The sequence below is a fragment of the Octodon degus genome, unplaced genomic scaffold, assembly GCF_000260255.1.
Source record: "Octodon degus isolate 3935 unplaced genomic scaffold, OctDeg1.0 scaffold00205, whole genome shotgun sequence".
Classification (NCBI taxonomy): Eukaryota; Metazoa; Chordata; class Mammalia; order Rodentia; family Octodontidae; genus Octodon; species Octodon degus.
In genome coordinates this window covers 1,046,032-1,054,744 of record NW_004524781.1, presented here as the reverse complement: position 1 = coordinate 1,054,744, position 8,713 = coordinate 1,046,032, and positions in this window count along the sequence as shown.

The window sequence follows — 8,713 nt, the reverse complement described above, 5'->3', positions numbered from 1 at the left end:
TTTTTTTTTTTTTTTTTTGGTACTAGAAATTGAACTTAGGACCTTGCACTTGCCAGACAGGCGCTTTTGCCACTGAACAATACTCCCAGCCCTTAGAAGTTAAAAATTAAGAACAATTTATTGTAGAAACTATTTCCAAGTAGAGTTAATTATTTTTAAGTTGATTCTTCCTGTTTTTTGTAGATAGCACTAAGCTCTCTGTTGCAGTCTGCAAGGGAACAGACTTTGATACAGGATGCCTAATTCGTAGGGTTATTTTGTAAGGGTTGCTCCAGTGGTGTAGTTGGTTAGCATGCAGTACTTTTAGAACAGTCATGCAGAAGACTGCAATAAATCTTTCTATACACTGGAGACCCAAAGAATCCGGCTGAGGCCTGGATCCCAGGCGGTGTCCCGCAGGAGTCCAGCTGAAGACCTAGAGCCCACGACAATGTCTCATGTGAGCCCGTATCAAGGATCTGCGCTGGGAAGACCCAAAGCTCCACAGTGGAAGCTGGAAAGTCTGCCCCGGCGGGATGAAGGGTCTGTGCCAGCAGCTGAGGGGTCTGCACGGGGGCCAGGAAGCGACAGGGAGGACCAGAGCTGCCCCAGAGAGAACGGCAGCCATTCTCAGCCCATAGAACAGCTGAGTCCATATCGGGAAAGCCAGCAGGCCAAGCCTCTCCAGGAAGACCAACAGCGCACCATCTCTGTCCAGTCTCCTCTTGGCAGCAGTCCTCGGTGGGCCCTCTGCACCTGCACCATGCTGATTCGGTTCAGCTGGGTATACATAGTGCCTTTAGTTAATCCACCACGCTGTCTATGAATGCTATAGAGATGCAAAGGACCCAAAATAACCAAAACAATCTGGAAAGAAGAAATAAAGGAATTATATTACCTGACTTTGACATTTCCAAAACTACAGCGATAGAGCTACAATCATCTCAAGCAAAAGGGTAGGCCATGTGCATGAGCAGGCATGACGGAATGTGCACATGCTCCTACGGCCGATGTCGTGGAAGGATTTGCCATAGGGCATGAAAGCAGCTTGATGGAGAAAGGAAAATCCTTCTAGGACGTGACACGTAAACAAGTAGGCATTCCAGAGGGAGTGAGGCTCAGCCTCTGTCTCCACCCATATTTAAAAGTTAACTTGGAGTGTATCAATAAATGCAAATATAAAGGATAACAACTATAATGATTCTAGAAAATGTCTTTGCAAGGTCAATTTTTAAAGAGAGTACAAATGGTAACCGTAAAAGGAAATAATAAATGAGGACTTCACAAAAGTAAAACCTCTTGGCATCAAGAGACTTCATCAAGATTAACAGACAAGTCAAGGTCCAGGAGAAAGAACTCACAGCACGCAAACCTGACAAAGGACATTTAACAACTTTGTCAGATTTTTAAAATCTCTGCTAATACAATGACATAAAAGACCACTCAGTTTTTACAATGGGCAAAATGTGAACACTTGACTAAAGATTTATGAATATGCAGTGCGTACACAGAAGGGCTCTTAAGACCATTCATTGGAAGAAAGACGCAAAGAAAACTACAGCAAGATGTTACTGGACGTTCATTTAAATGGTTCAAATGTAAAAGACAGAAAAGCAGTGATTGTTAGCAAGAAGGTGAGGCCGACATAACTTTCCGCCACTGCTGACAAGGAGGTACAAGGGTCTGACCAGTCTGGAAAATTGGCAGTTTCTTAAAGAGTTAAACATATTTGTGCTCTGTAACTCAATAATTTCAATGCCAGTATTGGTCCAAAAGAAAGGGGACCCTCTTCCATGGAAGGCTGCGTAGGAACGCTCACAGGCGCTTCACTCCGAACAGCCTCCAAACAAGACAGAAGCCAGCTGGCCACCAAGGGAACAAAACATTTAAAAACTGGGTAAATCATGCAACTGTGGTGTAGTCAGACAGTATAACACAGTTTGGTAATTTTAAAAAAAGCAGTCAGCTGGATACAAAAATATAACTACATTTCAAGAACTTTCCCTGAGTGAAGGAAGTTAACACAAGAGTGCACGCTGTGGGATTCCCAAGTATATGAAGTTTTATAGAAAAAAAGAAAACAAATCTATGAGAAAAGTCAGAAAATTGGCCATTTCTAAAGAGGCTGAGCATGGTAAGCTCTCTGGTTGGAGCACGTCTGCTGGTGCTTCAACAGCAAGCATGCAGGGAGAGTGCCGAAGACACAGAGCACCCCGACTCAGGAAGGAGCCGGCACGGGGGTGCACGCCCCTCACCCCAGCTCTCGGGGGCTGAGGCAGGAGGCGCACAAGTTCAAGGCCAGCCTGAGAAACTCAATGAGACCCTGTCTCAAAATAAAAAATAAAGTCTGGAGATACAAGTCAGTGTGACAGTCCTGGACTCAATACCCAGTGCCATTTACAGAAATAAACATGGGATGCATAGATGCTACCGTGTGACAAAAGTGCCAGACACCATTTAGTTGCCCTCAATAAGAAATTCATTTTTAAAAACAGTCAAATGCTGGTATTGTACTGAAAAATGTGGCAGTTAATTTATAATTGAACTTCTGGAATTGTTCACTGATACATTTAACTTACATTAAACCTTAACATCCCCACATTTGTGTTTTAAAATTTTATGCAACAATGAAACTGGAAAGGGGCCAATACCTTCCTGATTTCTGACCAACATTTTTCCACCTGCAATCGTATACCTAATTTTTTGACCCATGGAGAGGAATTAGCTAATGTCCAGAACTACCAATAACAGGAAGAACACAATTTATTATTTCTGAGTTGTTTGTTGCTTTTGTCTTTTTGAGACAGGGTCCTGCTGTGAAGTTCAGGCTGGCCTGGAGCTCACTTTGTAGCCAGGGTGGTCTTGAACTCGCAGCCATCCTCCTGCCTCAGCCTCCCAAGTGCCGGGATTACAGGCATGCACCACGACACCCAGCTTTATTATTTCTTGGGATGAGCTGCTGCCCATCACAGTGGGAGTTAGCACCTTCTCACGTGAGCTGCTTCGTAGCACCGCTGCGCCGCCTCCGGCAGGGTGGCCGGTGGGCTGGCGGCTTCAGAAAGCCCAACCACACAGGCCTTCCCTGGCTCGGGCAGCGCCCTCATGGCTGTGCCCTGGAACCAGTTCTGCTTCAAGTCCCGGGCCAGCCCTCGCCCACGCACCCGGGGGAAACGGCGGATCAGAACTTCTGGGAGCTGACGACAGGATCGCACCCAAGAGCGCGAGATGGCCTCGCCCCGCCGCGCTGCTGTCCTGGCGAACTGCCTTGGCAGCCAGCCGGTCGCTCCTGGGGACCAGACCGCCACGGCGGTGTCGCCTGCACGGGGCCTCCTTCCTGTCCTTTCTCTCCGGCTGCAGTGAGGGGGCAGAGGGCAGGAATGTGTGCTCCCGGGTGCGTGTGCAGGCTAACGCCGGCCTGTGCTTCACCTACACCTGCGAATACCACTGGCTTTAAGTCATCTCTACGTAGAAAGAAACTTCCTGGAAACAATCCTGCCGCACATTCTCTAGGCCTGTCCTGCTTACGCCTTCGAGACGGGTACTTTAGGCGTGGGCGTCCCCCCAGTGCACATCGCTGTCGGCTGCCAGCCTTTGGGACCGTGGAGATGCTCCTGCGAGCATCGCTGAGAAGCTGAGCGCTGTGGTCCTGGTACAGAGCGCAACGGAGCAGCGGAGATAATGATTATTTAAACTGATTAATACCCGAGAGTTTTAGGTAATGAAGCTGGATCTCTGAAGAAGACCCCAGCACTAGAGAGCCGTTAGTGGACATGCTGCCCTCGCCCCTGAGTGTCCTTCCCATTGACGACGTCTGTCTGTCTGACGCCCACGAGGTGCTGTGCCCTTGCCCACCTTGGCTGTGGAAAGGCTTGACCAAGCGCTGGTGTGTGCCCAGCAGCGCGAGCGTGCGTGTGAGGGTGGCCACAGCTCTCCTGGGACGCCTGGAGGGAGGCAGGACCAGGACCAAGACACGCGCCCCAAAGTCACGCCTGCACGGCCCACTCCCTCCACCTAAGCACCGTCTCCTATTTCAGTCAGTGTCCAATCACGTCCTCAAGTGCCAGCCTCGCCAGGGAAGCTGCCCACTGATGCGGCCAGAGCCCTCACCATCCAGTCGCCTTCTCAATCTCGCCAGTTGGCACTGACCCCCAGCGCACGGCTTTGGACATCTCCGATGCAGAGGTGACCTAAGGAAGGAGCTGATGAGAGGTGTCAGGGCGCTGCCTCAGGCGTAGGCCTCCCTGCGGATGGCTACAGGCACCTTGCCAGGCGGCGAGGGAGGAGGGCCGCTGCTGCCAGGTGGGGCCTCAGTGCGCAGCCTCGGCCTCCGGAGGGCACACACCGCTGCAGGCGCACACCACTGCAGGCGCACACCACTGCAGCCGGCCTAGTCCTGCACTCTAGCTGCAAGATTTTATTAGAATTTGAGGGTAAGTGAAGTTCATCATCTGTAGTGTTTTACAATTATTTAACTGGTCAGAAAAACACGTACTTCTTACTATTAAAAACATATCAATTTAGTATTTTTAGTCCTACAGAAGCCTAAATGAAGAACGATACAGGAATAAGCACAAGAATGCTCACACACTTTATCTGAAATCATGGCTCAGTCTCAGCTTATGATATTGTCAATACCTGGTGGTGCACACCTGTAACCTGCACTTGGAAGGCTGAGGCTCGCGGATTGCCACAAATTAAAGGCTGGCCTGGAGTTTACGGCCTGCCTGAAAGACACAACAAGACCCTGTCTCAAAAAAAAAAAAAAAGGAAAAAGAAAGAGAAAGAGAAAGAAAAAGAAAGAAAGAAAAGAAATATCAACTTGAACAAGGGTTGTGGGTTGCATCTAGCTGTCCCCCCAAAGCCTCACGCAGTTGTGGGGCGGCTTCTAGAGTTTGTGACTGACTCTTGATCCGAGGTGGGGATTATGAGTGTGAGTGGGACACCGCCCTGGGGTGGCTGATCTGCATTACACTGTGAGGAGGTCTCGTCTCAAGAGAGGCTAGCGAGAAGCTATGGCCGCTGCCCTCCCTTTGCTCTTTGCTGTTCACTGCCGCCTGAATGCTGCGCTCTGCCCTGCGCCGCTCTGCCTTGGAGCCAGCTGAGTATGGACTGAAACTTCCACTGACTGTGAGCTAAATGAACTCTCCTTCCTCCATCCTGGATGTTGGGTATTTTATCTCAGCAACGAGAGAAGGGTAACTGAGACAACAAGTCAAATAGCCTCACCTTGGATTTGCCAAGAGACAAAGGACAATCGCCACCCAATCATGCACAGACCTTAAAACTCAAGTCCCTCTGCCTGTGATCAGGTCAACCTGTGAAGTGGCACTGCCATTACTACTGGGCCGATAACCCTGGAAAAGCAAACAGCCTTTCCACATCTGCCAATGGGGGTTCTCACTGTACCTGCAGGGGCGGTGAAGGTGGCCTCACACGTGAGAGGGCTGACCACAGCGCTGACACTTGGTGCCAGATATGTAGGATCTGTTTAGCAACTGCTACAGATTGGTAGTTTGCTATTACCACTGTTCTTTGGAATCTTTTTTTAAAATTAATTTATTTATTTCACCCAGGGCCTCCCTACACAGTTCAGGCCCACAGTGATCCTCCTGTCTCAGCCCCCAATGCTGGGATTACAGACATGCACCACCATACCCAGTTCTGGGGCCAGCACAGCCTGTGGGAGGGCATGCGGTACCAGGGATCACACTTGGGCCCTTGCGTTTGCCTGGCAGGCACTTAGACTGCTGAGCCCCAGCCCTCTCTCTCTCTCTCTCTCTCTCTCTCTTTTTTTTTTTTAAAGACACAGTTTTTTTAGTGTCATGATTGGATTATTACAGACAAGGGTGCGAAAAAAATCTACGTTAAACCCTTTGTTGGAATGCTTTATGCTTTCCACAAAATAGAAGCTAAAATAACCTGTTGCACAATTAATCACAAATACAGTCCTCGAATTTTTTGCCCATACACATGAGTATTGTCTAAAACATATCTTCTTTGTAGCAGCTAGGCCCTGCCACCACTGTGCTTGGCTGAGGTCACAAATCTATTGTAACCTGTAGCTTCCCCGCCACTTCTCTGGCTCTCCTCTCCTGCTGAGCTTTGTTTCCTGGAAGTGTTTAAAACCTTCTGCCACTGCCACAGCTACTGCTGCTGCTGCAGCCACCACAGCCACCTTGATTTCGTGGTTTAAAATATTGGCCTCCACCTCCATAGGGCCCAGAGCTTCTGCCTCCAAAGTTTCCTCCCTTCATGGGTCCAAAATTGGAAAACTGATTATTGAATTGCCAAATTCACTATAGCTTCCACCACCTCCATAATTCCTTCCATCATTATTGAACCCATTGTAGCCATCTCCGCTGCCACCCTATCTACCTCCACCACAGCTGCCACCAAAGCTACCTTGACCACTGAAGTTTCCTCTGCAACCAAAACTGTCATTGCCAACAAAACCACTCAAAACGCCACCAAAATTTCCAGAGCCACTCAGACCTCTTTGGCTAGATGAGTCACTAGCCATCTCCTGCTTCAACACGGCTTTCCTCACTTCACAGCTGTGGCCCTTCACACTGTGGTATTTCCGAATGACAGTCTTATCCACAGAATCATGGTCATCAGAGGTTACAAAAGCAAAGCCCCTCTTCTGTCCACTGCCTCAGTCATCATAAGTGCAATCACTGCGACCTTTCCACATTGCTCAGTAATCTTGCAGGTGATGTTTTCAGTATCTTCTTTAGTGCCAGCAGCAAAGGCCTTCTGCTCTGTTGAGTGGCACTTGGTCTCTGAGAACCTTCTCTTGAGACAGCTGTGTCGGTTCCACAACTCCCCATCCACTTTGTACGGCCCTGCCTTCATGGCTACAGCCACCTCCTCCACAGTGGCAGAAGTGGAAAACCAGAGTCCCTGGAGAGCGTGGTGCTGGGGTCTGTCATTGCCAGCGAGTGTCCCCGCTGGGGTCTGTCATTGCCAGCGAGTGTCCCCATTGCTCCCAGTGGCTTTCCAGACTCTCATCAGTCGTCTCTGAGCTCAGCCCTTCTGTGAAGAGCTTCAGACTCTGACTTAGACACACGTGGTCGGCAGAGCAGCGACAACACTTCCTCTGCAGTACCCACCAGCAGGAAGGAGCCAGTCACCTGCCCGCTGCTCCGCTCAAGGGCTCTGAACTGCTTTCGCATCTAGGTAGGAGCAGCTGCTTCTGGGACGAAAGTGGACGCCCTTCTTCCCTGCCTCATCTTGGCTAACTGTGGGGGGCACAAGGAGCAAGTCAGCCGTCAGTGAGAGGTCAGCCTTCAGTGAGAGGTTCCGACTGAGAAAGCGTGCAAATTGGAGCCAGGCCTGCTGTCTGGACCCGCAACCCCAGCACTGTGCAGACTGAGGTGGGAGGATCTCAAGTTCAGGCCCAGCAGGGCAATTTAGCAAGACTATCTAAAAAAAAAAAAAAAAAAAATTACAAGGGTAAGAACAGAAGGCCGGTGAGATAGCTCAGTGGACTAAATGTCTGCTTAGGCAAGTGCAGGGAACAGGGTTCGACCCGTGGCGCCACATGCCAAACTACCCTGATCACAGCACACTGAGCTGGCCACTGAGACCAGGCGTGGTGTCGCACACCTGTAATCCCAGCACTGGGGAGGCTGAGACAGGAGGATGACCACAAGTCCTAGCTGTGTAGTGAGACCCTGTAACAAATACATTTTAAAAAGCTCAGTGCCAAGCACCACAAAGACGCACACATGTCCACATACACACCCAAATTTGGAAAATCGTGTGTGCTTGGCTCCATTATAATATTTTCCTGTCAGAAGTTGAAGCACTTTTGAGCCAAGGCAACACATCCAACCAAAAGTGATTTAAAAAAGGAAAAAAACTTTAAACAAAAATCTTCTGCCTAAATTTAACTCTCAAAGTACATGTTGCCGGTAACTGGCGATTGAAGTGACATCAAGTATGGATTTGGTGGCCGTGGTTGCTGACGTCATGCTTTCACCCAGCCATGCTTTTGGCCAATTCTTTCAGGGATCGAGGCAAAAGCAGAGTCTTCTGAATCTTCAGAAAGGGGTGTTTATGCGTGAGTGTGTGTGAGTGTGCGTGAGTGTGTGTGAGTGTGAGTCTTGCTCTGTGGTTCAGGCTGGCCTTGCACGCACCAGGTAGCCCAGGCTGGCCTTGAACTTGTGGTGCTCCTCCTGCCTCAGGCTTCTGAGTTCTGGGATTCCGGGCATGCACTGTCACGCCCACCTTCAGATAGCTGTCTGTGTTATTGGCGTAACCCCCTCTCCGCTGCGACAGCTCCTAGCTGCTCCAGGCTGACTGGCTGGCACGCCTGAGCACCGGCTTCCTCACGGTGCAAGAGGACCAGTCCGCCCAAAGGACGAAGCAGCCCCCACTAGCCAGTGCCAGTGCCACTCCCACTCCTCAGTCCTCCTGGGGTTGCTGCCGAGCAGCCAGCTACACCTCCACCTTCTTCCGCAGCTGGTGAGCCAACTGGCAGGGTGTGCAAGAACTTGACCTAGTTTGTTAACTTCCCTAAACTGAAACTGTTGGCAGCCTCAAACCTGCAACTTAGAATGTAGCTAAAATCAGGTTCAAAACTAGTGAGAATAATTATTGATTAGTCAGGGAAAAGAAAATCAGAAAGTAGATAAAAAGTCTGTATATTTTTGGTATATTTAGAAAGAAGTACGATCTCGCAAAAAAATAAGAAAAGTATCCAAAAAAGAAAACCATACGGATTCCCTGC